At 44.2% G+C, this 26,891-nt stretch overlaps 1 pseudogene; it reads right to left on the reverse strand.

The window, feature by feature from the left end:
- Positions 1–430: 430 nt before the first annotated feature.
- Positions 431–12,574, reverse strand: LOC120374111 (annotated as a pseudogene).
- Between the last annotated feature and the right edge of the window lie 14,317 nt (positions 12,575–26,891).

Consider the following 26,891-nt stretch of genomic DNA (forward strand, 5'->3'; position numbering starts at 1 on the left):
TGCAGGAGTGGAGATGGCTTCCGGAGACAAGCCAGCAGAGCTGGCTCCCATTTCTGGTGAGCCACCCAAGCCCCACATACCAAGGGGGCTGGGGATGGAGTTTTTAGGGGGCTCCTTGAGCTGGTGGCCGATGCAAGGTGGGCAGGACTAAGAGATTATTAGGGTTGTTCCTACTGAACTAGCAGCGATCGGTGCAGAGACAGAGGAAGGGGAGATCAAGCTGCGGGGTTGGGGGGAGATGAGCCCAGCAGCCCTATGGCTCGGATTCCCTCCTAGCCCATCTGCAGAGCAAGTGCCCCCAGTCTCATGACAGATCATTCCCTCTAACTGCCCCCCCATCACCTCTGATTCAGTTACCCCACTGGAACAAGCCCGGGTTTCTCCACTCACCATCACCTTTAGTATGTGGACACAGCCCCCTCTAAGCCAGTCAGATCTCCCTCCCCACACAGTGGCTGCGTCCTTGGGCTCCCCTGTCTGGGTCTGAGTGCACCCCAGTGCAGTCTGTGGAGTTCTCAGGCAGGATGCAGAGGGCAGCGTCCGGCCCTTGCCAGGGGTGCAGCTGGCAGGCATCCTGCCCTCGGACTCCGGGTCCACGTTCCCAACGTCCTCCTTCTGGTCGGCAGGGCCACCCCAGTTGATGTGGAAGCAGATGATACGGGGGTTGGAGGACAGAATGTTCCTGTGCAGCTGGGAGAAGTCTGGTTTGAGGGACCAGTACTCCCACAGCTCGGGGTCCAGCTCGCGGGTACTCCCACAGCTCATTGTTGATGGAGTAGCCCATGAGGATGAGCTCCTGGCCCAGTTTCATGGCAGGGGATGGGCACCACTGTCATCCACACCACATCACTCTTGGGGAGGTGGTTTGGGCTGGGGGCTTTGGCCTCAAAACCAAACATGTGCCTCCCATCTGTGCCAGGTTACACCAGGACTGAGTCAAACACCTGGTCATACTTCTCACTCCAGCTTATGTGGCAGCACCTTCCTGCACTCAAACCGCACCTGGAAGCGGAACAGGTAGTCGAATGGGCCCGGGTTCTCCAGAACTGACACCACTGACACATGGGATACGTCACTGCCTCTGGGACCTGAACCTGCTGCCCGCTCCCCATGCCAGCTGTGAAATCAACTAAATATTCTCTACATATATTTCCTCATGCAATGTGTTCTTTTTCATTTAAACTAGTTTTGCTTAATTTACCAACATGCTAACAGTCTTAACACTGATAGAACAGTTCCCTATTGTACCACATTTTAGGAAATTAAATTTCAGTGAGTAATTTGAAATCCGGAATGCAGCACACTACATAGAAACAGCAAGGGGTAGGACTAAATAGACATAATGTTGAAACAGCATTCAAATGAAGAGTAAAAAAAAAACATTTTGTAAATATAAAGCCAATATTACATCTGGACAAATGCCTCATCCAGTTTGAATTAATTGCTGTTTTTTGATTGCCTAAATTACTAAAGCGTTATTTTTTTTACACTGATTTTTCCCCAGAATGACTAATTTTTGTGTCATGCAGTTAGCCATTTTCTTCAACCCTTATGCTTTTTTGGACCTATCAGATTCATGTCATATAACATGACTTCACGCTCCCCTCAACTGGCTTAAGTGTTAATGGATACTAGTCCTTTGGCATATTTCTTTCCATTCTCTGCTGCTGAAAGAAATGCTCCTACATAGCAATAAGATCACATTCTCACATTAATGACCTGCAGCACAACACTGAATTTTCTTACTTTATCATCAACAAAATCAGCATATTCAGCATTCTACTTGGTTGCTTTTCCAGTCATGATTTTCTATAGCAAAATAACTTGCATTCCCCTTTTACCTCAGGCTCCACCGTTTGTACCATATACATCATCCTGTCATCTGAGGTTGGTTTTTTTTACTCTGGGTTTTGAGCTGGCAATCTGAAAGGCATATTCCAGGATGGTGTAAGATATCAGTACCTGCCATTACTCTAGAGTAATGCTGTTTGTTTTTGCCATCCAACTTTTTATGAGGGAGCATTTTGTATGCAACAATGCGCTGGCTGTCAAGGAGACGTTGACCTGGGACAAATCTCCAATCTGTACTTTGGTTTTCGAACCATAAACACAGCATGCTGGGAATGGAATCTAATATTGTCCTCCAAACAAGCATCTCTATTCTCACTGGCAGATGCAGTCTGATTCACCCGACTGCATTTGTTAATAATATGGAGGTAAGGTGTACTTTATCAAAGGATGCGACTCATTGTTCTCATCCAGGAAAATCAAAAAAAATTAACCGCTGCTCAGAGAATTTGCATTTTACATATTCATAGAGGATTTTGAGCCCTAAAATCACATTCCTTTTTTGTTTTTTAGAAACCACTATTAATGCCAATTTTGGGAGAATGAAAGGGAAACACAGAAAGATATTAACGACATTCTACAAATCCATTTGAAAATTTTCAGCAGAGAATGAACATGGCTGATAATTTTCAGGGACTTGCTTGGAAATGCAATATATACATAAGCTAAGTAAAAAACTGCCCCACCACTTGAATGGCATTACCCTACATATCATCCTAATTGATGGGACTTCAGATTTAGCCCTGGAATTCTGTAGATCAACAAAGCAACAAATCACAAGGTCCAGTTACAGACATAGGGACGGGTTGTATCTAGTTACAGGTGCGGGGAAATGTATCACCCCAGTGGAAACTACAGGAGGCAGTGTGTCTGAAGCGTGTCTCCTGGAGTTCTCAAAATTAGGGGCGGGAGGGTCACTGCACCAAGCTTGGAGAAAATAAAGTCTGCTCTGCTCTGCACTCAGCCAGTTTCACTCCCTTCCTGCCCTCTCTGGAGAGCCTTGCACTGCAGAACCCTTGTGCTCTCTAGCTGAAAAGGCTCCCATTGGGCCCTGCTCCTGCAGGGCAGGGGCACAAGAAGGAGCAGTTTGGTGTACTCTCTCTCTCATACACACACACACACACACACAGTATTGCCAACTTCAAAAGACCAACAATCATAAATCCGACCCTCCAAAATCAGGAGATTGAAAAAAAAATCATGATTTTTTTTCCAAAAGATTGTATTGTGTTTTCAGTCACCTGGTGCTGTGCAGCTCCACCCACTGCATAGGTCAGAACCTCAATGTCACAAACTTCCTTTTTCCAGCAACCAGTTCCCATAGCATGGTGAGCATTGCATTTCTTATATAGATTTATACTATAAAGAGATCAGCTGAGCAGGAGCCAGAACTCCTTGGTTCTAGTCCCAGCTCCACCACTGTCTTACGTGACCTTGGACAAGTCACATAACTTTCTGTGCCTTAGTTGACCCTTCAGGAAAATGGGTATAGCACTATTTATTAATCTCACAGAACTACTGTGAGAGTTTAAGTCCTTTGGATTCCCGGACTAAGAAGTGCAAAGTATTGTTATTACGTATATTACTCCATAATTGTAGATCAAATGGTACAGCTAACAAAACACTAATTCCTCATTTAAGCCTGATTGCCAGGTTACAGTACCATGCACATCTACAGTGCCAGATAAGTAAACAATGAAAATAAATGAATCTTGCCTGCTCTCAGGTGCTGTGCTGTTCTAGTGCACCTACACTTGATAATTTTCCTTTCTTTTCAAGATTACTGACCTTGCAAACCTATGCCCCTTTTAGGTCCAATTTTGGGTCCCTGAGCGTTTTAACTGCTGCATCAAGCTCTGGGACTTCCATCCTGTGAACACTTATGCACGACGTGAGGAATCTCAGAGTCAATGGGACTACTCACATGTAAAGTTACGCATGTGCGACTGAGTTAGTACCATCTCTGTGTGAGTTTCACTATCCCCAAAAAGGAGTTAAACCCCAACATCCTTTAGTTATCTATCATTAGATCCTCTAGTCTGTCCTCCTGTATTTCACAGGCCATTAAATTTCCCCCAGTTGCCCCTGAATTGCTGGACTCAAGCATAACCTGTATTTGGCAAAAGCATATCTTCAAATCACCTCTCACTCTTCTTTTCGATAAACTAAACAGATTGCGCTCTACGGCTCTTGCTGAAAGGCATTTTCTCCAGCCCTCAAATCATTCTGGTGGCTTGTTTCAGCACCCACTCCAATTTTTCAACATGGCAACTCTGATAGTATCTGAGACCTCAAATTCTTTAATGCATTTATCCTCACAGCACTCCTGTGGCACAGAGAGTTCCCATTTTATCCTTTGTACATACAGGGAACGGATGCACAGAGTGACTAATGGTATGTCTACACTACGAAATTAGGTCGAATTTATAGAAGTCGGTTTTTTAGAAATCATTTTTATACAGTCGATTGTATGTGTCCCCACACAAAATGCTCTAAGTGCATTAAGTCGGCAGGCTGCGTCCACAGTACCGAGGCTAGTGTCGACTTCCAGAGTGTTGCACTGTGGGTAGCTGTGGGTAGCTATCCCACAGTTCCTGCAGTCTCCACTGCCCATTGGAATTCTGGGTTGAGATCCCAATGCCTGATGGGGCAAAAACAGTGTCACGGGTGGTTCTGGGTACATGTCGTCAGGCCCCCCTCCTCCCTCCCTGCCTCCCTCCTTCCATGAAAGCAACGGCAGACAATCGTGCATTACGATTGGTAGCTATCGTCGTCATATTCCTGGGTGCTCTTTTAGCTGACCTCAGTGAGGTCGGTCAAGGGCGCCTGCGCAGACATGAGAGTGACTCAGCCAGGTCATTCCCATCTTCTGCCAAGTACCCAGGAGATGACGATGGCTAGCAGTCATACTGCACCATCTGCTGCCAGCCTAAGATGTAAAACATAGATGGAGTGGATCAAAACAAGAAATTGACTCGATTTGTTCTGTGAAATCAACGGCCTGCTAAACCAGGGTTTTGAGGTCAATCCTTGAGGCGGCCATTCTGTGTAAAAGTTGTTTGTGTTTCTCCTTGATGCAAAGCCATCCCTTTTGTTGATTTTAATTCCCTGTAAGCCATGTCGTCAGTTGCCCCTCCCTCCATCAGAGCAACGGCAGACAATTGTTTCGCGCAAAACCAGGTGAGGAGGCGACGGCAGCGCGGTGACGAGAGTGATGAGGACATAGACATGGTCATAGACTTCTCACAAAGTACGGGCCAGGCAATGTGCCCCTGCAATGTGCACATCATGCTGATGAGCTCTGCACAAGCTCTGCATGGTCACCTGTACTGATCAGCTCGCCACACTGGCCAAACAGGAAATGAAATTCAAAAGTTCGCGGGGCTTTTCCTGTCTACCTGGCCAGTGCATCTGAGTTGAGAGCGCTGTCCAGAGCGGTCACAATGGAGCACTCTGAGATAGCTCCTGGAGGCCAATACCATTGAATTGCATCCAAACTACCCCAAATTCGACCCGGCAAGGCCAATTTCAGCGCTAATCCCCTAATCAGAGGCAGAGTAAAGAAATCGATTTGAAGAGCCCTTTAAGTAAAAAAAAAGGGCTTTGTTGTGTGGACGGGTCCAGGGTTAAATCGAGGTAACGCTGCTAAATTCGACCTAATGTTGTAGTGTAGACCAGGCCTAAATGACTTTCCCGTGGCCGCACAGGAAGCTTGTGGTGCAGCAGGGAATTGAACTCTTGGCTCCTAGGATAGCACCTGAACTACTGGAGCAGCCATTTTCATCCTTGTCCTGGGAATTTCTGTTTCTGACATTTCTATTTTCATCTAAAGAACGGCATTGATTTTCTTTCTATAGAAAGTGCGAAACAGAGCAGTGATGCTTCTTCGGCCTGAGTGATTAGCCAATAATCAGGGCATTCTTTAGGAGGAGAAATTGATGAGTCAGGTACCTTCTTTGTAAATAAACCGAAGTCCTGTTTCCCTGATCACAGTAGGCAGTTTCCTTGCTCACAATTTCTAAGCTTGTCCTTCTAGTCATTCTTGTGTCCCAAGAAGCTCCGTCTCTGCTCTTAGGCTACACTCACAACTGATTCTCTGCCTTTCTGCTGCTCTTTGCTTTCTGCTCCAATACACATCTCTAACCAGCCAATGCCTCAGTCCGTATGTTTGCAATCAGTTCCAGGGAAACCCTCAGGCTTCCTGGCATAGTTGCATTGGGTGGTGGCTTCCATTGTCTCAAGCTCCCTTACGGACTAACATAACTGAATTGCTTCTGCCATTTAGCCTGAATGAAGGCTAGCTATCATACAGACTGCATAAAAGAGGATGGGTAATTGCTTAGAGATCAAAGACATGTTTGACAGCAGCCATTAGCCCTTTCCAGCACAACAGGTTACCTTTTCTATTAGCATTTCTTTTTACGTTTGAGTGCTGGGACTTTTCCTGGGCTCCCTTTCTTTTGGGCCTTAGCCTTTTTCCCCATCAAAATTCCTATTGATGACAATAGAGGTAAATTTTGGCCCTCAGGTCCCGATGCAGTAAAGCATTAGTAAGTGCATGGACTTCAGTGGGGCTGCTCGCATGCTTAGAGTTACACACATTCTTTAGTGCTTTGCTGGATCAAAGCCTTAAACCCTGAGGAAAGCACTTCGGCACATGCCTGAATCCATCCCTATTCAGCAATGCACCTAAGGACATGCCTCGCTTCAATGGGGTGTAAGTGCTTTGCTGAACAGGGATGCTTTCCTGAACTGGAGCTTTCGTACTGAGCCTTTTGCCACATAACTATTGGCCTATTTGACTCCTTATAAAAGACAAACAAATGAAATTCTAGCCATCATATTTGATGGCTTCTTGTCCTTTTTAACCTTCCCAGTTCAAAACAGAGCATCATCCTTTACATCAGGGGCAATCAATTGGTGGACCGCGGGCCAGACCCAGACTGCCAGATGCTGCTGAACAGACCCCAAAATCTTTTTTATTTACTATCATCATTATTGGGGGGGGGAGTTAATTATTATTTTCTCTGGAGTTTGGACCTTGACCAAGAAATCTGGCCCTTCACAAAAAATAACTGACTACTCCTGGTTTACATCAACATAAAAAAAGGAAGCTGACTAGGCCTATCCAGGGCCTGATCCTTTTCCCATCAAAATTCCCATTGACTACGGTAGAGGCTCTGCCAGAGAGTGGGTATGTGAAAGACGGAAAACTTCATTCCAGAAAAAATGTGCAAAGAATTTGCCGAGATCTTGTCTGTCATTGTCCTCACACATGGCAGGTCAGGAAGCCCACTCAGTGCCAGCCACTCGTATCTTGGGGGCGCTACTCCCTATCCTGGGCATGTGGGCAGGCAGAGGTGGGGAATGGATGTCTGGTTCTATCTCCACAATGCTCCAGCTCCCACAGCTGAGCTGGTGCGGGAGGGGAAGTAATCTACGACTATAGACCAGGCAGGCCTATGAGAGTGTATTATCCCTTTAATTAGAGGGAAACCCCTCAGAATATCTTCTCTGAATGCTGAAAAGTGTTCTTGATTATAGTATGTACCTTTTATCCATATTGTTATGCACTAGTTTAATTAATTAGAACCTGATACTGTGCAATATAAACATCACCGGATAACATAATTCTATGAAATAGGGAACAGTAATATCTAAGTAACTGAAGCATAAATATTGTTCACCTCAAGCAAGAGAAAAACTATTAATAAAGTGTAGTAGAATTCTCTAATTATTCAGAAAAGCTCAATTTTCTGATTTAAAAACAATCTGATGGAAATGTTGCAGTGGAGTCCTGGTTTGTATTATTTTTTTATTTTATTATTTTTATTCCTTCAACTTCTTCATTATTTGATCAGGTATTGGTTTAAAGGGGATTTCATGGGGCAGGTTGGTATGGACTGCATTAGCAGATGTCAGGATCATTACTCTTTGCCTTAAGCTGCACAGAACTTTCATTCGCTTATCAGGATCACTTCTCCCTCAAGCCTCGCTTTGCTAAGAACACAAACTGCAAACCTTCATGCTCAGTAAGATTTCTCAGTTCCCACTGACCCTGCACCTTACAGGATTAAGCACTGAGGGCCATATTGTACCAGTGATTTTAAAGCAGGACTCCTTGTTGTCCTCAATGAGGAGTTCTGCTTACAAACCCATTTCTCAAAATACTGGCAAGAAAATAGTTCATCAAAATGCCTTGGTAGTTCAAAGCTTTAAAGAGGACATTGTTAAAATAAAAGACGTATCCTGATTAAATGTCTTATCTGTGTTACTAATCCCCCAGACTATTAAAAACTAAACACTTCAAACTTTCTACCATTTATGCTATTTATATATTTGAATTCACACTGTTTGGACAATTAGATCACTCACTTTCATTCTCTGTTGCTCACACACTAACACGGTGCTGTGTTACTTGCTCACTGGAAGGGAACATTTAAAAATCAAACAAACCCTGTTTTTGCTTGCTTGGTTTATTTTTTGAAATCATGGAAGCATGATGCTGCACCGGACTGCAATGCCATTCTAGAGCCCTGGACTCTATTCTATTCAGCTTCTTATACTATGCCCATCACTGTGGTATCTGGCTCCCCCAGACAGACCATCAAGGACTCCAGCACAGCTTTATTCTTTTCTGTCCCTAGTGTGCTGTAAACTCCCTGTCTAACAAGCCACAGGAGACAGCAGAACTTCCTGGCAATCATTTGGAGAGTTGCACTTCTTAAAGACTGTAAGCAAATTAATCCAGCCTTGCTCATCTTACTCACACAAGTAGTCCTGCTGGAGAGGCTTTACAGAGGCAATGTGATCCAGTGGCTAGAGCATACGGAGTCAAGAGACCTGGGATTTACTTTGGACTCTCCTGCCGACATGCTCTATGACCTTGGTCAAGTCACTTCATCTCTCTGTGTGTCTGTTTCCTTCCCCACCCTTGTCTATTTAAGTAGATAGAGTGCCTAGCACTCTGGGGCTCTGATTTCATTGGAGTCTCTGGATCCCTAAATAATTCCAGCCGCGCTAGTCATAAAAAATGCTACTATGAATTCAAAACTTTATTTTGAAGTGCAGCAATATACAGTTTAGACATGGTAGGCAGCACTTCTTACAGTATGATTTACCATTCACTTGCCACTGTTTTATTAATCTGTTGGGGTTGGTATTTGGTTTGGTTTTTACACACACACACACACACACACACACACACACACACAGTCTGACTTAATCCTCACACCTACCTAAAGATTGCACCTTAATTTTCATACTTGGTGATGCACAATGCAGAAATTTCATTTCTAGATATTCTGTGCTAATTCTATGTCCCAGAAGAGACTATATAGAAAGAGGTTTACTCATCACTTTGTACTTTACACAAGTATCTTTATAACGGGTATTTTTGTCGGTTATTGGAATTTGCTGAATAAAGAATGCTTTAAATGATTTGATAGTCTGCAACCTGTGTCATCTGGGATGTGTACAATAATTACACATGGCCAAAGAGTGTAATGAATTAGCACAAGTAGACAATGACAATCAAATATTAAAGCTCATTCATCCAGAATAATTCCTTTCATGTTTATAATGTGTAGCCAATGCCTTAACATCTGGTCACTGAAGGCCTCTGGGAATTAAATGGCCCTAAAAGAAAAGCAGTGAGATTTTGTTCAGCAGAAGCATGGCAAATGATAGAATACCACAACCCTCCACTAGATAAGCAGAGAAGAAAAAAAAACATATTTCAGGGATCACCTTGGCCAGAAATGACATTTTGCAGCCAAATTCCACAGAGCCACTGGATGTGTACTCTAACCCGTAGACATGATCATTTGGAAAACTTGAGTCTGTTTAGTTGTCTGTACAATTTCATCACTTCTTCACTGTGGTTGACTTCATAGGCCTCATCCAGAAACTACCAAGAGCAGTGATTTGCGTGTCTACATAACTTTAACCAGAGGAGCTCAAAGTGCATGATCCAAAGATCTTAGTTGTCACTGGTAGGGGTTTTTTCACCATTGATTTCAGTTGGCTTTGTATCAAGCTGTAGTTTATCAAGCCTCACAAGCCCCTGTTGAAGTAGGATAACTGATTTTTACAGATGAAGAAAATGAGGCACAGAGGAACTCCAAAGACTGCACTGGCTTCCTACTTCTCTTTAGGTGCAATTCAATGTAGTGACATTGAGCTATAAACCGCTCCAGCAGTAGTCAGGCTGCAGGCTGAGACTGCCTCTCTCCTTATGTCATGATGGTTAAAGTCAAGTGACGTACTTCTGCTAACACTATCCGGATTTGGATACCATAGGGCTGGGAGCACGGCATTCCCAAAGGAAGGCCCTCAGCTTTGGAATTTGCTTCCTCCAGAGCCTGAGTTTGTTAACCTGAGGGGCACAGTGTAAGCTCATCCCTTGTCTCAGGCTTTTGCACGAAGGAGCAATCATGGAGATAACAATGAGTAACACCTACAGTCTTAAACACCATTTGTCAACAAATTATTCCCATTACAGTTTATATATTATAAAGCAGCCAGAAGTCCACTGTACAGTCACTCAATGTCACACAGTGAGAGTGGCAAGGTTGGGAAAATAATCTAGGAGTTCTGACCCCATTATCGACACTATTTTTATCTTTCTAGAAAACAAAGGATCTAAATGGACTTGCCTATTTAGCTATGAAGATTTGAAGGTCAATGAGAGTTTGGCACCTAGGTCATTTAGATGCTTTTGAAAATCCTACTAGGTGCTTATCTGCATCTTTAGACACCCAGGCACCTTTGTAAATCTGGCTTTGGGGGCCTGCCTCTGCCCCACTGAAGTCAATGAGAATTTTGCCATTGATGTCAATGGGAGAAGGATCAGACCCTTTATTAATTTGGCAGAAGCTTTTCTAATCACAGACTAGGGGACAGAGATTGTAGTTAAACCCTGATGGATGAATTTGTTTGCAGCTCTGTTTCATTGGCCAAGCGAGATGTCCTGCCCACAGAATGAAAAAAGCTGCGTGAGCCAAACCTGGTTTTGGAAATGGGTTCTGCTATTGCAGGTTAAAGATACTTTCCCCAGTGTAGACCAGATGAAGCCATTTTAGAACCTGTTTTCCCCACGCTAGAGAAAATAGATTCAAAATTTCACACTTGGTCAATGAAACTATAACATGTTTTACTATAACTGCAAACAAGGTTTACACCAAGGTTTAACTGTAGTCCGGGTCTCTTGATGTGTAATTAGCAAAGCTTCTGCCATGTGAATGAAATGATCAGTAGTGACAACAATACTGAGCTTGTGTTAGCTTTAGGAACAGAGAAAAGGCCTTATGTAACTACAGACACTTGGCCTTGAGGTCCAATGACAAGATTACTGATAGTCTAAAGGTCATTGAAGGTTTCAGCATCTTTCTTGAAGTATGCACAGGACGACTTTTCCTTCACTCTTGCATATCCTTCCTTAAATGTCTTCCAGTTCAAAATGCTGCCTGAGTTAATGACACATTTTATTAATTCCCAAATGGCCAGATGTCAAGGTTCCATGTGCTGCCTATTTATCAAACAGCACCAAAGACTTTGTACTAACAAGTTAGATGATATTGAATTTGATTTACATTTCAAGTGCAACGTGTTCTCTACGGGAACACTCTTAGTGTTCTTTGTGGCATGGGTAGAGTCGAGTAACCGATCAAACATTTCTAGTAACTATGCCAATAACCATTTTTATGTATTGACTTTACAACTGTCAAGCTATTGGTACAATGGGCTTGATTTTGATCTCAGTTATACCAGTATAAATCATCATTAATTCCAGTGAAATCATTGATGTCCCCAGAGTAAACAAAAATTGACTCCATATTTCTGACTCGGTCAGGGGAAATAAACAAGTGACTTCAGTGAAGTCACATCCAAATTTACACCAGGTAACACAGATCAGAATGCTGTGCACAGTGTTGTGTTTGCTTGAACAAGACTTACTGAGCCTCATTCTGCCATCACCAGGCTTTATTAGAGATCATCATTTTAGACAGTCTAGTCAGGTTTAAAACATATTTAACCTTGATACTGTAGCTAGTTTTCTTGTGACAAAATGACAGTTGGGTTCGTTTGTTTGTTTTTCTTTTGCTTCACACACACACACACACACACACACTTTGAAGTAAAATGTCAAGGTTACCTGGCTGGACCTCCTGAGCAGCAGCCTGGGGGGGGCTTGGGTGAGTATCGTGCTGGCAGGCGGGAGTGGGGGGTCCCTCTCCCCCAGAGCTCGCTGCTGCCGGTGGGGAGAGGGCTGGGGGGAGTCCTCCTCTCTGGCCCCCCACCCCAGCTCCAGGGAAGCCTGCCTGCTGCACCCCAAACTCCTCATCCCTGGCCCAGCCCCCTGCCCCACACTCCCTCCCATACCCCAACCTCCTGTCCCAGCCCAGAACCTACACCCAGCACCCAAACTTCCTCCCAGAGCTCACACCCCTCCCGCACCCAAACTCTCTCCCAGAGCCTGCACCCCAAACCCCCTCCTTCACTCAAAATCCCTCCCAGAGCCTGCACCCCCTCCTGCACTCCAACCCTCTGCCCCAGCCCAGAGCCTGCACCCAGCACCCAGAGCTCACACCAAGGCTGCCCAGAGCCTGCACCCACTCCCAGAGCTCACACCAGGGCTGCCCAGAGGATTCAGGGGGCCTGGGACAATGCGGGGGAGCTGCGGCGCTTGTACTCACCCAGTGACGCTCCGGGTCTTCTGTGACATTTCGGCAACAGGGGGCCCTTCAGTCACTCCGTGTCTTTGGCAGCACTGAAGGGCCCCCCACCGCCGAAATGCCGCTGAAGACCCGGACCACCACCAGGCCAGGGCTCGCGGGGCATTTCGGCAGCAGGGGGCCCTTCAGTGCTGCCGAAGACACGGAGCAACTGAAGGGCCCCCTGCTGCCAAAATGTCACGGAAGACCCAGAGCGACTGAAGGGCCCCCCGCCACCGAAGACCTGGACCGCCACCAGGTCAGGGCTCGCAGGGCCTGGGGCAAATTGCCCCCTCCCGGGTGGCCCTGGCCCACACCCCTCCTGCACCCAAACTCTCTCCTAGAGCCTGCACCTCTAACCCCCTCCTTCACTCAGACTCCCTCCCAGAGCCCACATGCCTCCCGTACCCAAACTTCCTCCCAGAGCCTGCACCCCAAACCCCCTCCTGCACCCAAACTCCCTCCCAGAGCCTTAGGCAGGTGTGTGTGGGTGGGGGGGCAGGACTTGGACCCCCGTTCTGGGCTCCACCAAAAATTATACAACCTCTGACCCCTGAGCTGAAAAGCCGTGGTGCAAAGTTTGTGCAGAAGAATGGGTTTAGCTCTGTTTTGAGATTTGTTGACTAGGTCCAACATTACTGGAGACAAGTATGATCAAATATCTTGAATAATACGTTTTGTGGCAAAGTACCTGCTTCTCCTCGGCTGGCTCAGTCCCTTTTTGCCTTGGAGACACAGGCTTGGGCTGAGCAAAGCAAAGTCCTTCCCGGTCACGCAGGGTCTGGCTGATCCTTTTCTCAGTCAGTCCCTTGCTGTTTTTCTCCCCTTCTGGGGACAGAGTGCAGTCTTCCTTGCTGGAAGAGGTCAGAGTCTTGGTGCACCTACTTGCTGCTGCTGCTGCTGCTGCCCCGTTTCCCTGCCAGGGAGGAGTTTAAAAAGGTCTCCAGCAATTGGGGCCAGCTGAAACTAATTAGTTCCCTGGTAACCCCTGTTCCAGCTGAACCTAATTTCTCCATGGCTCTCTTTCCTCAATGGATAGGGAGAGCCTTTTAATCCCCCTGGGACTAATTCCTACCCCTCCCTTTGTAGCCATTTGTCCTGGGTTTGCCACAGTTGTTAAGAAAGGGTATATAATGATCTTATCTAAATACTTACATTGAAACTAAACATACGGTGCAGTAGAGCTTTATAAGAGAAATCACAGAGACATCACTTGTGTTCATTTCATGCAGTTTTGCAACAAATGTATGTTTAAATGGGAGTGAATCCAAATCCTTCTGTGACCAGAAGCAGGCTAGTAATTACCATGTACAGCACATGTTGATGCCAGTATGGGAGGAAGACTGTCTTGTGGTTAAAACACAATGGGGAACCTGGATTATATTTAGGCTTGTCATAATTAATTTATATATATAATTTCAACAGATATCAATGTTTATTTTTAAGCATTTTTTCTGTTTAAATTTTCACAAATTATGGACTTTTTAGCACCTTTTAGCTATTTTAATCTATTTACATTTTTACAGTTGTTGAAGTTACGCGTTTCAGACAATTACAGTAGATTCAGAAAAGTTAAAGCTTTATAACTGTTAAAATGCGAACTGTCAACAGCACAATATCCTTATATCAAATTAATATGTTCTCAAGCAACATTTTTCTTTCTCTATCTATCTGTAAATTCTGATCATCGATGGAAATATTTTTCCACCCGTTTGTGCATACATGGTAAAAATAAATCTGTGTTTACCAACATTTACTAATAAAAATCTAATCCTTCCAAGCCTAAATTATATTCCTGGCTCTGTCACAGATTTCCTTTGTGCCTTTGGGATAGTCTCTCTCCAACAATCTGTAAAATAACCAGGCTTCCATGGGAGGGAGGGGGGGAGAAGAGGGTTGCGGAGTCGCCACTCTTCCTCCCAAATCCACTCCCTATCCGAGGGAGAGGTGCTTCTACCCCTCATGTTCCAATGCGACATAGGACACAAGTTCACACCCTTTACAGAAGGAAAGATCTGGCAGAGAGTGAATGGTCAAGCTCAGTCTTTCACAAATAAATAATTGTTTGGGGTTTTCTTGGCATTTAGAAGCCCCTGACTGACTTTTTCTTTTTTTCCTCCTGAGACAGGTAGAAGCTCCACACATGTAGACTCCTACATTATTTCAGGGATGGTGGCTAGCTGGGGCAGCAATGGCTGCCTGATGAGGCTGCAACAGGCCTAAATGTACTGGGGGCAATGGAGAAAGGTGAACCTGTGGTCCCCTTGCCACCCCTCAGGCACATGCACTGGGGGAGATAGTTGTGTGCTGCACATGAACTTCTCATTTCATGATTCACTAGATGAGATGCATTGGCAAAAAGGTCTGAGAGAAAGGAGTGTGTAAATTGAATACAACACATCCCCCAGATCAAATAGCATAAGTTTGCTGAAACGATCTAGCATCCGTGCAGTGTTTCTCTTGAGATCCATATCACGTTTACGTTAACTTCCCCATTACTAGCTCCAAAGCTATTTTTTTTCCCAGCCTCTTACCATGACACTCACTAACTTTCTTTGGAGAGTAAGTGTTTTTCTTCTTGCAATTAATCATCTCCCTATAGAAGCAGGCCAGGCACATTCCCTGGCCAGCTTCAGCTGTGACATATTCTCGACACTTAGATCAAAACCCCAGAAGGCAAGAGCCTTACTGAGAAATTCAGGTTGCAGTGGAAAGAAGATAAAAGTGAGCCACAGAAATGATAAAAGAGCTGGAGGGGCTGACTTAAGAGGAAAGATTAAAAGAGCTAAATATGTACAGCCAGACTCAACACTGACTGAATGGGCACATCTACAAACAACCGAAGGATTAAACACACCAAGATCCAGCTTCTCCTACTCATTTTGAGGAGTATTTTACTTTGCAAGTAGTCCTGCTAGAACCAGTGACACTCCCGGCAGAGTAAATTACCACTTAATATAAGTAAAAGTGGCTGAACTAGAATCTAAGGAAATAGAGGAGTTTTTAGGGTGGTACGTGGAAGGCATAATGCTAAGTAACGGGATGAAATTAAGGAAAAAGAGGTTCAGCCTATCAGGAAGTCCCATGCACTGCTACAGACTGGGGACCAACTGGCTAAATGGCAGTTCTGCAGAAAAGGACCTGGGGATTACAGTGGATGAGAAGCCGGATATGAGTCAGCAGTGTGCCCTTGTTTCCAAGAAGGCTAATGGCATATTGGGCTGCATTAGTAGGAGCATTGCCAGCAGATCGAGGGAAGTGATTATTCCCCTCTATTTGGCACTGGTGAGGCCACAATCGGAGTATTGTGTCCAGTATTGGGGCCCCCAATACAGAAAGGATGTGGACAAATAGGAGAGAGAGTCCAGCAGAGTGCAACGAAAATGACTAGGGGACTGGGGCACATGACTTATGAGGAGGAGAGGCTGAGGGAACTGGGCTTATTTAGTCTGCAGAAGAGAAGAGTGAGGGGGGATTTGATAGCAGCCTTCAACTACCTGAAGGGGGGTTCCAAAGAGGATGGAGCTAGGTTGTTCTCAGTGGTGGCAGATGACAGAACAAGGAGCAATGGTCTCAAGTTGCAGTGGGGAAGGTTTAGATTGGATATTAGAAAAAACTATTTCACTAGGAGGGTGGTGAAGCACTGGAATGGGTTTCCCCGGGAGGTGGTGGAATCTCCATCCTTAGAAGTTTTTAAGGCCTGGCTTGACAAAGCCCTGGGTGGGATGATTTAGTTGGTGTTGGTCCTGCTTTGAGCAGGGGGTTGGACTAGATGACCTCCTGAGGTCTCTTCCAACCCTGAGATTCTATGATTACATGAAAGATTTCCTTGCTGTGAGATCGATCAGAATGTGTAATAGGGAAATGGAAGAGGCACCATCTCTTGGGACATTTAATAGGGAACTGGCCAAAATGCTATAAAACAGACTGCAGAGAACAATCCTGCCCTGGCAAGAGGAGGAACGGTTTATTGAACTAGAAAAATGCCACATAAGAGCTACCTATTCATCTGTAAGCCTCGGAGCGCTTTACAAAGGAGGTAAGTACCAGTATCTCTGCTTTACAGATGGCAAAATGGAGGCACAGAGAAGTGACTTGACTTTGCCAAGGTTACCCAGCAGCAGAGCTTAGAAGAGAACCCTGGACTCCCAAGTCCGAGTCGAGTGCCCTACCCACTGGCCATACTGCCTCTTACATGGCCTAGCAGCCTGTTACTGTCTCTAAGAGACATGATTCTGTTTAAGCAATCAACACCAAATAACTTTACAAATACATGCTATTAGTTTCAAAGGATCTACAGACTTTTTTCCTGATCCCTGGCAGATCTTGCCTTGAAACTTGCCAGCTTGGTATAGAAACAAATATGTATAAATTAGCACTATGAAATATGACATGAATTAGAACATTTGATCTCTATCATTCCAACAAACATTTTGTCATCTTTCCGTCAGTTCCTCAGATAAAAGAGGGAGCTGCTTTTCAATTTTAATCTCTTCTCCCAATGCACAGTTAGCGGCTCTAAAGTCTCGTTGCAATAAAGCTAATTTTACAGAGTTTTTTTGGCTGCTGAAAATGGGGAAATGCTGTACAGTTCTTTGAATCCCACAGCGAACGGACATCCACTGGTGCTTTTGCAACCACTTCAGTCCTCCCTTCTCTTCACCCCTTTAAAATATGCAAAGACATTTTCTCTTTGAACCTTTTTGTAAAGAAAAAGGAATGGCTGCATCAAGCCAATCCTCTGCTTCACCCAAGAGTTTTCAACAATAGCCACAGACTGGCTGCGTGTAACCTTGATGTCAGTTTCAGAATCTCACCACCGTAAATTAGCATTTTCAAGACGCATAGAATCAAATACATTTGCATATTGTCTGTTTGATTTCATATCTCACTTACAGGAAGAACAGAGACAAGGGAGAAACAAATAGTGCTCAGAGCTGGAGACAAACTCGGCTGCCATATTGTTCCCCTCCTACTCAAACTTTGGAAAGGTTGGTCCTGGGCCCAGATCCAAATTTTATGGCTGAGGCTCATCTCTAAACGGTGAATTGAACTAGATTCCCAGATACAAATCTATCTGAACTTAGGGGAAATTTGGATCCAGCATTCTAAGCCTGGGTCAATCCCTGCAAGGTGGATCTGACCCAATCAACAGATCCATTTGAGCCTTAGGGAATTTCAGATCCAGGAACTCAGAACCATCTTTCCTTAGCACTACTGACTGAAAGAGAAATACTGCAAATGGCATCTCCCCTTTCACACATTTCAAAGAACCAGATTCCAACATCCAAATCCCATTTGTAATTTTTTCCAGGACCTTCAGATCACTTCACTGGATATTTAGATTATTTGCTCAAAAGTAAATAAATTCCTTTCTGGCATCTGGAAGCAGAAAAAGTTGGGGGTCAGAGCAGAGGGATAAGTAGAAACTAAGAAGGGGCCTGTCTTGGACTGTTTCCACTGCTACCCTGCACCACACCAGGGAATGAATTCAGACTGGTGACCCAGCATGCCAGGGATAAGTCTGGCAAGTGCTAGAGATTTTTAGGTCACTTGCAGCATGGCTGTTATTTTACTACTTGAACCAAGTGTCTCACATCCAAAAGAAATAAAACCATGGTGAACTTCTGACCAGCTTAATTATTTAATTGCTCAGGGCAGGAAACAAAGTAGAGGAAGGGGGGAAAAATACACATACAGAGAAAGTGTCCAAGAGGCCATCATTTATCTGAATTGAACTTAATAAGATAACGGAGCAACACTGTATTCCTGGCGCATTTGAAACAGAGGAAGAGATAGCAATGCCATTCCATCACAGGCTTTCTGTCTTCTGACACAGGGAAGCTAATTTTACCCTGTTGCCAGGGACCACTCCCCAGCATCACAAGTGCCAGTATTGTGATTTCTGCCTGTGGTCTCAAAGTCCATGCTTGCATGATGGGAGCTGTGCTATTGCCAAGTGCCATATCTGGGTTGCATTGCCTGCCAGAGCATTAATAGGCACTGCGGCAAATCCATACAGCATGGAGAAAGACCGACCCAACAACGGTTCCAACAAAAGCCTGATCCAGTCAATGGAAAAAACTCCAATGACTTCAAGGAGCACTCTGGGCCCCAAGTGAACAGCAAAGTGCTGCTGAAACACGCTAGGCTGCATAAGCCTGATTCTGACCTGCTTATCAGATGGTAGGAAGGGTCCCCGTCCCCATCCCCAATAGGGTAAACTAAGCATGGATTCAGGATTAACTCTTTCTTCAGACAATCACTGTGGCAGAACAGTTTTTACAGCCTAGAAGCCTGACCAGCTAGAGCAAATCAGACAACACAAACCTAGCTGCACCGCCCAAAGGAGAAACATTTTACAGCAATCTGCTATCATTTCTCCTTGGTTCAGATGCCTCAGCTAGGACTCACTTCCTATTAATAAAACCCCCAGTGCTTTATGGTTTTCATGCCTTTTCAGACCTAGCTGGAGACCTGCTTGCAAAGAGCTGATTTATCTTCACTTTGTGAATGGAGGCAAAATAGTTAATAGACTATTAAATCACAGAAGAAAAACTTAACATAGCCAAAACCAAAGTCCAATTGCTGGAAAAGAATTGCTCGATCTTATGTATGTGGCCTAAGAGTCGGGGGGTGGGAGCAGGGAGGAGGAGGAGGAGGTAGCAGCATAGGTAATAGATGATTGTTGCAGCCTTTTCCCCAGGAAATTGGCAGCTGAGTACTCTATAGCTCATGTTTAAATGGTAAACAATGGAATTGTTCTGGATCCATATTCCAGGCACAGAGCTATGCCCAAAGCGGGTAAAAGTGGTAGCCATATATTCTGGGTTTGATCTTGCAATGTGCTCGAAGTGTGTCAGCATTTCTCAGTGCACCCCTTTCTCCTGGAACGGCACAGGACAGACTGCGCCTAGCCTCGCCCGGTCTCAGTGTGCAAGAAAGGTAGTGCCAGGAGCCCTTCTTCAATCACTTGCAGGCCGCTTTCCACAAAAGCCAGACTGAAACATGGCCTGAGCAATGACCAGGAGCCTGGCACCGACAGCAGCTCTAGATTTGGCTTCCATTGAAGGAAAGAGTAAGCCAAGGAGAGGAACTGAAATGCTGCATCCTCCCTCTGAGTGTTTGTCCCATTCATGTGCAAAGCAGCCCTGGAGGCACTGTCAGAAAGGAGGCTAGCTCCAGTGGCCTTGTCTACACACATAAGTTACATGTTTAGTTAAAGTGGTGGAAATGTTGCACTGATTTCCTTAAAGTAGTGCAACTTGTGTGTTTAGATCTGGCCTGTGACACCGATCCCTACCCTTCTTGAATGATTAAAAAAAAAAATCCAGTAGAGAAACACTGGGATGTCTACTAAGACTGTCATCTCTCCTTCCAGAGCCTTAGCCAATGCCCCTTGAAAGACTACTGTTGACTTCAGTGGGTTTTGAATCAGGTCTTCGATGAAGGGAGTTTAATATGCACTTGATTTCAGTGGAGTCACTCCAGATTTACACCTGTATAACTTCCAGCTGAATTTTGGCCAGAGATCTTTAATTCCTCAAGGAATCTCAAGCTCTGGGTGTTTATGGGCCATGTGATTTCTTTTCAATAGCAAAGGTTTGATGGCGTACAAGCATCATGCCCAAATTAAGGCGATCCCATTGCCCAGACATACCAAGATACAGGGCTCACTATGATCCCAACTCTGAACCATGACCCCGCCCCTACTGGAGAGGTGGGTGCAGTAGGAAGGTTTCTGCTTCTTCCTGCCAGTAGTGGCAGCAGCCGGCCTCTGCCTCATCTCCAGGAGCAGCAGCAGCCCCTCCCCACCAGGAGACCGGCAGGAGTGGCAGCAGAGGGGCCCTCAGCACTTATCTGAGCCGCTGTGGTGTATGTGTTTGTGTAGGTGGGCCAGGTCCTCTGCATACACTATTAATTATTATTATTATTTGTATTGTGGTAGTGCCTGGGAGCCCCAGTCACGGACCTGGACCCCTTATACTAGGTGTGGTACAAATACAGAACAAAAAGACATCCCTGCCCCTAACAGCTTCATCTACCAACATTCTTGGGGGGCCCCCAGCAATGAGTTTTTGAGTTAACCCTCATACTGAGATGAGGCAGTTCGCTTTTCCCAGATCTGTTGTTTCAGGCTCTCTGCAGACTCAGGTATATAATATTGCTGCTGCGCTTACATGCAGTTCATGTTTTTCAGCTTCTCTCCCCAACCAAGAGGCTAAATACTTACCCTTTTCTTTTCTTAAAATGATAACTCAGATGTAACCACATCTCCAGGAGCTGGGGCCATGGTGATGGCCCTGTAGTACATATGCCTTTATACCACGCTGTCAGTAGAGTCAGAAGGGTGCTGTGTGTTCATGTACCCAATACTGCACTGAATTCCTGTTTAACTAAAATCTCTTTGTTGTTTTCTAAATGAACTGGAATGCTGCATCCCCTTAATGATGGCCTGACACATTCTTATCCCCGATGTCTTTTAACACAAAATAACTCAAGTAATACGGCCTTCTCTTGAGAAGAACAAATGAAAGCCAAGAAAGAGAAACATTATTCATTTTACGACTGACGTCTGCACTAATACTGAAGCACGTCACTTACAATCATTTTTTCCAGCCAGCTGTTGTGACACTGAAAACAGGAGCATTGACGGTGGCTATAGTTCCAATCTATGTGGGCTACGTTACTGGGCAACATCAAGAACGGCCGTCTGTTACTTACACGAAACAGCACGGAAAAAATATGCACTTAATGATTAGAGAGCAGAAAACCATTTACACACAAGCAATTTTGTTACCAACCTTGGTGAAAATAAGGACCCTTCATCCATGTTCCCTGTTGTGCACACAGAGCCCTATGAGGCAGTCTCCCCAGAGCACCACATATCAGAAAGCAAAAACTATGGCTATTTGCATTGATTGATAAATTCCCAGGAGACCTAGCAACATTTCCAAGATGAAGAGGATTCTTCAGTCCAACGCTATGTTAAGATTGGGGCATAATCCCATAAAACCAAGGATATTCTAGTGACATAGGCCTGTCAGTGAGCCTAACAGTTTCTGCTGTTTTGTTTAAAGAACCATGTCCGTTAGCCTGAAAGCAGTAGCAGACTTATCTCTTTGCAATGTTCGTTCACTAGAGGGGGGCAAAATACTCTTGGCCGATGTGTTACAAATGCTTAGAAGAGCACGCTGAAAAACTAAGCACATTAAGGGCTTGGCTACACTATTTTTTGCAAGCGCAGCAGGTGTGAAAAACAACACCTCTCAGCGCTGCTGGCGGCGCTGCAAAGCGCGCCAGGTGTCAAAGCCCAGCTGAGCTGCTGCGCGGCTCCTGCCAGCGCTTCTTTATTCCCCAGGGGGAGGTGGGACAGGACTGGCGCTGGGCTCCCTTTCTCTGCTGGTGGACTACACACATGCAGCTTCGCGCGCGCGCGCGGCAGCGCTTTGAAGTGCTAAGTGTAGCCACAGCCTCAGAGGTTGGCCATTGTGGCTAGGCCTTGGCTGACACATGGTAAAACTGCAAAATGTCTTGCTTTTGGTGTTTAGCCTCCCAATTTGAATGTTCTTTTAATCTTGTTACTGGTGCAGGAATTGCCTTACGGAGCTCATAACACTTCCCAAGGTTTACGTTAGTCATGTCTCCTAGCCAAGCTACATACAATCCCACAATAGCAGATAAACACTTGCATTTTCATACAATGTGCTCCTAAAATGCTTCATTCAATAAGGTTTGTCCAGGATATTGCCATATCTGTCACACACCCCTCCCCAACAAATCCATGCTCCAAAACATCCACCAGCCATATGTCTATAAATGGCCAATAACTTGGAATGATTCATTTTTTGGCCACCCAATGTGGGACTGATGTCAGGAGGTGCTGAGAACTCACACATTGATCTGAAGTCAAAAGAAGCTACAAGCTCAACACCTCTGGGGAAAAAAAATCAGGCCCAAGGTGTCTTAAGTTGGCCTCTCAAAAAGAGAGAGGCCAAAAACCAGTGGCCACTTTTGAGAAGTTTGGCCTGTAATTTCTGGTGGGCCCATGGTCAGTTCTGTTTAATATGGACAGTGATGTGATAGTGTTACAGTGTGTTGAGATACAAATGTCACATTGAAAGTAAAAACCTACATGTGAGTCACACAAGAACTACTAACAGCCACTTTCGATACAAAAGTCTCCTGTTTTTATATATATATACACACATACACACACTCTTACTTCCATGCTCAAAGCCAACAAAAACTATTCGTATTTGCATTTCAGGGGTTTCTCTATTATGGACAAAACAATATTTACAAGCATGCAGAAGAGCAGCTTACCAGCTGGTGCACCCTCGTGGCTGGGTGTGCTGTTCCCGAGCCTTCTCCTCCATCACCTGCACCAAATGCTATTCAATCCTGCTGGTGGTCCACTCCTTCTGGTGATGGGGCCCTCTAGATCCCACTTCCAGGGTACCCAAAGTCCATGCTGAATGCTAAGAAATTAACTCCTCTGCCCTTCACCTCTCCCCCTGGTGGTTTGAGCATTGGCCTGCTAAACCCAGGGTTGTAAGTTCAATCCTTGAGGGGGCCATTTAGAGATCTGGGGCAAAAATCAGTACTTGGTCCTGCTATTGAAGGCAGGGGCTGGACTCAATGACCTTTCAAGGTCCCTTCCAGTTCTAGGAGATAATAATAATAATTGGAGATATACCTATTTTTATTATTTAAAAAACAAAATAAATAGGATTTTTCAATTCACTTAATACAAGTACTGTAGTTCAATCTCTATCATGAAAGTTGAACTTACAAATATAGAATGTATAAACAAAACTGTATTAAAAAATAAAACAATGTAAAATTTTAGAGCCTGCAAGTCCACTTAGTCCTACTTCTTGTTCAGCCAATCACTCAGACAAACAAATTTATTTACATTTGCAGGAGATAATGCTGCCCGCTTCTTGTTTACAATGTCACCTAAAAGTAAGAACAGGTGTTCTCATGCCACTGTTGTAGCTGGCATCGCAATATATTTAGTGCCAGAGGCACTAAAGATTCATATGTCCCCTTCATGCTTCAACCACCATTCCAGAGGACATGCGTCCATGCTGATGACAGGTTCTGCTTGATAACAATCCAAAGCAGTGTGGACTGATGCGTGTTCATTTTCATTATCTGAGTCAGATGCCACCAGCAGAAGGTTGATTTTCTTTTTTGGTGGCTCGGGTTCTGTAGTTTATGCATCGGAGTGTTGCTTTTTAAAGAATTTTTAAAAGCATGCTGCACACCTCATCCCTCTCAGATTTTAGAAAGCAGTTCAGATTCTTAAACCTTGGGTCATGTGCAGTAGCTATCTTTAGAAATCTCACATTGGTGTCTTCTTTGTGTTTTGTCAAATCTGCAGTGAAAATGTTCTTAAAATGAACAACATGTGCTGGGTCATCATCTGAGACTGCTATAACATGAAATATATGGCAGAATGCAGGTAAAACATAGCAGGAGACATACCATTCTCCCCCAAGGAGATCAGTCACAAATTAAATTTATTTTTTAAATGAGCATCATCAGCATGGAAGCATGTCCTCTGGAATGGTGGCCGAAACATGAAGGGCATACAAACGTTTAGCATATCTGTCATGTAAATACCTGGCAATGCTGGTTACAAAACTCCATGCAAATGCCTGTTCTCACTTTCTGGTGACATTGTAAATAAGAAGCAGGCAGCATTATCTCCTGTAAATGTAAACAACCTTGTTTGTCTTAGCAATTGGCTGAACAAGAAGTAGGACTGAGTGGACTTGTGGGCTCTGAAATTTTACATTATTTTGTTTTTGAGTGCAAATCTACATTTGTAAGTTGCACTTTCATGACAAAGAGACTGCATTATGGTACTTGAAGGAGGTGAATTGAAAAATACTATTTCTTTTGTTTATCATTTTTAAAGTGTAAATATTTATCAAAAATAATATACACTTTGATTTCAATTATAACACAGAATACAATAGATATGAAAATGTAGAAAAATATCCAAAATATTTAAAAAATGTCAATTGGTCATCTATTGTTTAACAGTGTGATTAAAATGGTGATTAATCACAATTAATTTTTTTAGTTAATTGTGTACGTTAACTGCGATTAGTTGACAGCCCTACTAGATATCAAACTACATTTAAGATAAAATGCCTAGCTTTTCATTATTCTGGATATACTGCTGATAAGGGCTCCAAAACATGAATGAAATGATCTATAATGGAGCCCCAACAAAGAAGCAGCCAGCATTTAAAAGATCAGGTAAAATCTACTGTAGATATCCCATATCATGTACTGTATTTAACTAGTAACAGAATAATTAGGGGAGGTGGCAGGAGGCTGAAAATATTAATGTAGGAGAATTCAAGGACAAGGCTAAATCAAAAAGGTTTAGGGATTCTGGAAACTGCCAAGGAGCTTGGCTATCATCTCAGCAGTTTAGAGGGGGGGAAACAGATGATAAGATATCAGTTTCCCCCACTTTTGTTCAGATAGGCAGTGTGATAGACACCTATCCAGCATTCCCTTTATGGGCTAAATCATCAGCTGGTGTGAATTATTGCAGCTCTGTGGACATCAATGGAATTATGCCAATTTCACCCAGCTGAGGCTGTGGCCCAGTATCTTTGGAACAGATCCTCTAAAATCAGGTGCCTCTGCATTTCCTTTAATACATCTCTGTCGAGAAGAACAAAGTTATTATCCATTTCTTCTCCAACCATAGTCTCCTTGGACCATCCATGAAGTGATGGTGCTCAAAGTGGCTTTTTCATCCCCATTTCACTATTAAATGGAACACAGAAATGAAATGGTCCGCAAGGGATTCAACAAACTTCCTAGGAAACTGGAGAAGATGATGGTTAGAGACCCTGATCCAGCAAAACACTTTAACACATGCTTAACTGTCTGTAAGCTTCTCTCAAAGAGTCCAATTCTCTTCTTAGGTGTATGGAAGCTCTTTATTAGTGTGTGTGTCTTCCTCTGACTGAAGTCAGTTTTTGAACTAATTTAGGGGCTTAAAGATCTGAGAAACCCAGCTGAACTATGCTTCTTTTCTTTCCAGTGTCAAGTTCTTTCTCTCTCTTTCCTTCCTCCTATTATGACCACTCTCAAATGTGAAGTCCTGTCTGAGAGTAAAGTGCAAGTGAATTATTAATTATTATTATTTATATTAATTTATTTGGACTCAAGTAGTGCCTAGAATGTGGTGAAACCTGCCCTGAAGAGTTTACAGTCCAAACAGACAAGACAGACAAGCAAGCAAAGACAAAGCAAAATGTCTGAGGTCACGTTGGGTGTGTACATCTCATCAGCCACTTTTTCTAGTTACCGTCTGTCCCACTGGCCCCCAGCCAACTCATGATAAACATTGCTACCTCCTTCCGCTGGGCCTATCCTACAGCCAAGAGGCAGGTTTGGTATGAAAGCGTATGTGCAGGGAAACAGACAGAGGGGGTTGAAAGGAGAGTCAATTAGATGGTGTTGGAAGCACCTGGACCTTGAGGGACTTGGGGGATACGGTGCAGGCCCACATGGATTCACTCAGCCCTTGCAGTTACTGTCAGCACCTGCTGGCTCACTCTGTCTTCCAGTGGAAGCTGGGTTTGTAGGATCCTTCCTTTATTGCTAAGATCATTACATGGAAGCTATGGATGTTATTTCATTAAGGAGCATAAGCAGCATATTAGCCTTTTAAAATTAGATGTCTGACCTTCCTGTGGATGGACATCAACTATCCCGGACATAGAGTGAAAAAACACATTAGACATAAGCTACAAACAGGTCAGAATTGCCCTGCCATTGAAATATGAGCAACATTCCAAGCAGAAGAGTAAACAACAAAACTGAGAAATTTGTTTCTTTCCCCTGCAGAGTAATCTCCCTCTTTGCCTGCGGCTGCCCATAATTTGTTGGATGATTCATCTGGAAGTGTTTGATGGAGCAACATTTGAAAAGGCTTAAACAAAGCACAAGTGACTGAATGGGGATTGAAGAACTTACCCAACTGAGAAACAAGCAACAAAAAAAGAGAGACGATGCAAACTATCCAAATTCAAAGGCTCTGACATTTCTTCCAATAATAAGCTTAAGGAAAACTGCAGCTGAAAAGAAGAGCTTCTGGGGATAGATCTGTACGAAGCCACAGGCGGTTTAGTTCTTTGAGTACCAAGACAGAATTGCAAGATGACTGAGATGTATCCATCAGCTCCAAACACGCGTCGCAATTTTTCCTAATGAGAGAGGAATCACTGTGACATGTTTGATTAATACTGAGCTTTGCCAAGGCAACTGCCTTCTCCATTTGCATGATAA

The sequence above is a fragment of the Mauremys reevesii genome, linkage group 10 (assembly GCF_016161935.1).
Source record: "Mauremys reevesii isolate NIE-2019 linkage group 10, ASM1616193v1, whole genome shotgun sequence".
Classification (NCBI taxonomy): Eukaryota; Metazoa; Chordata; order Testudines; family Geoemydidae; genus Mauremys; species Mauremys reevesii.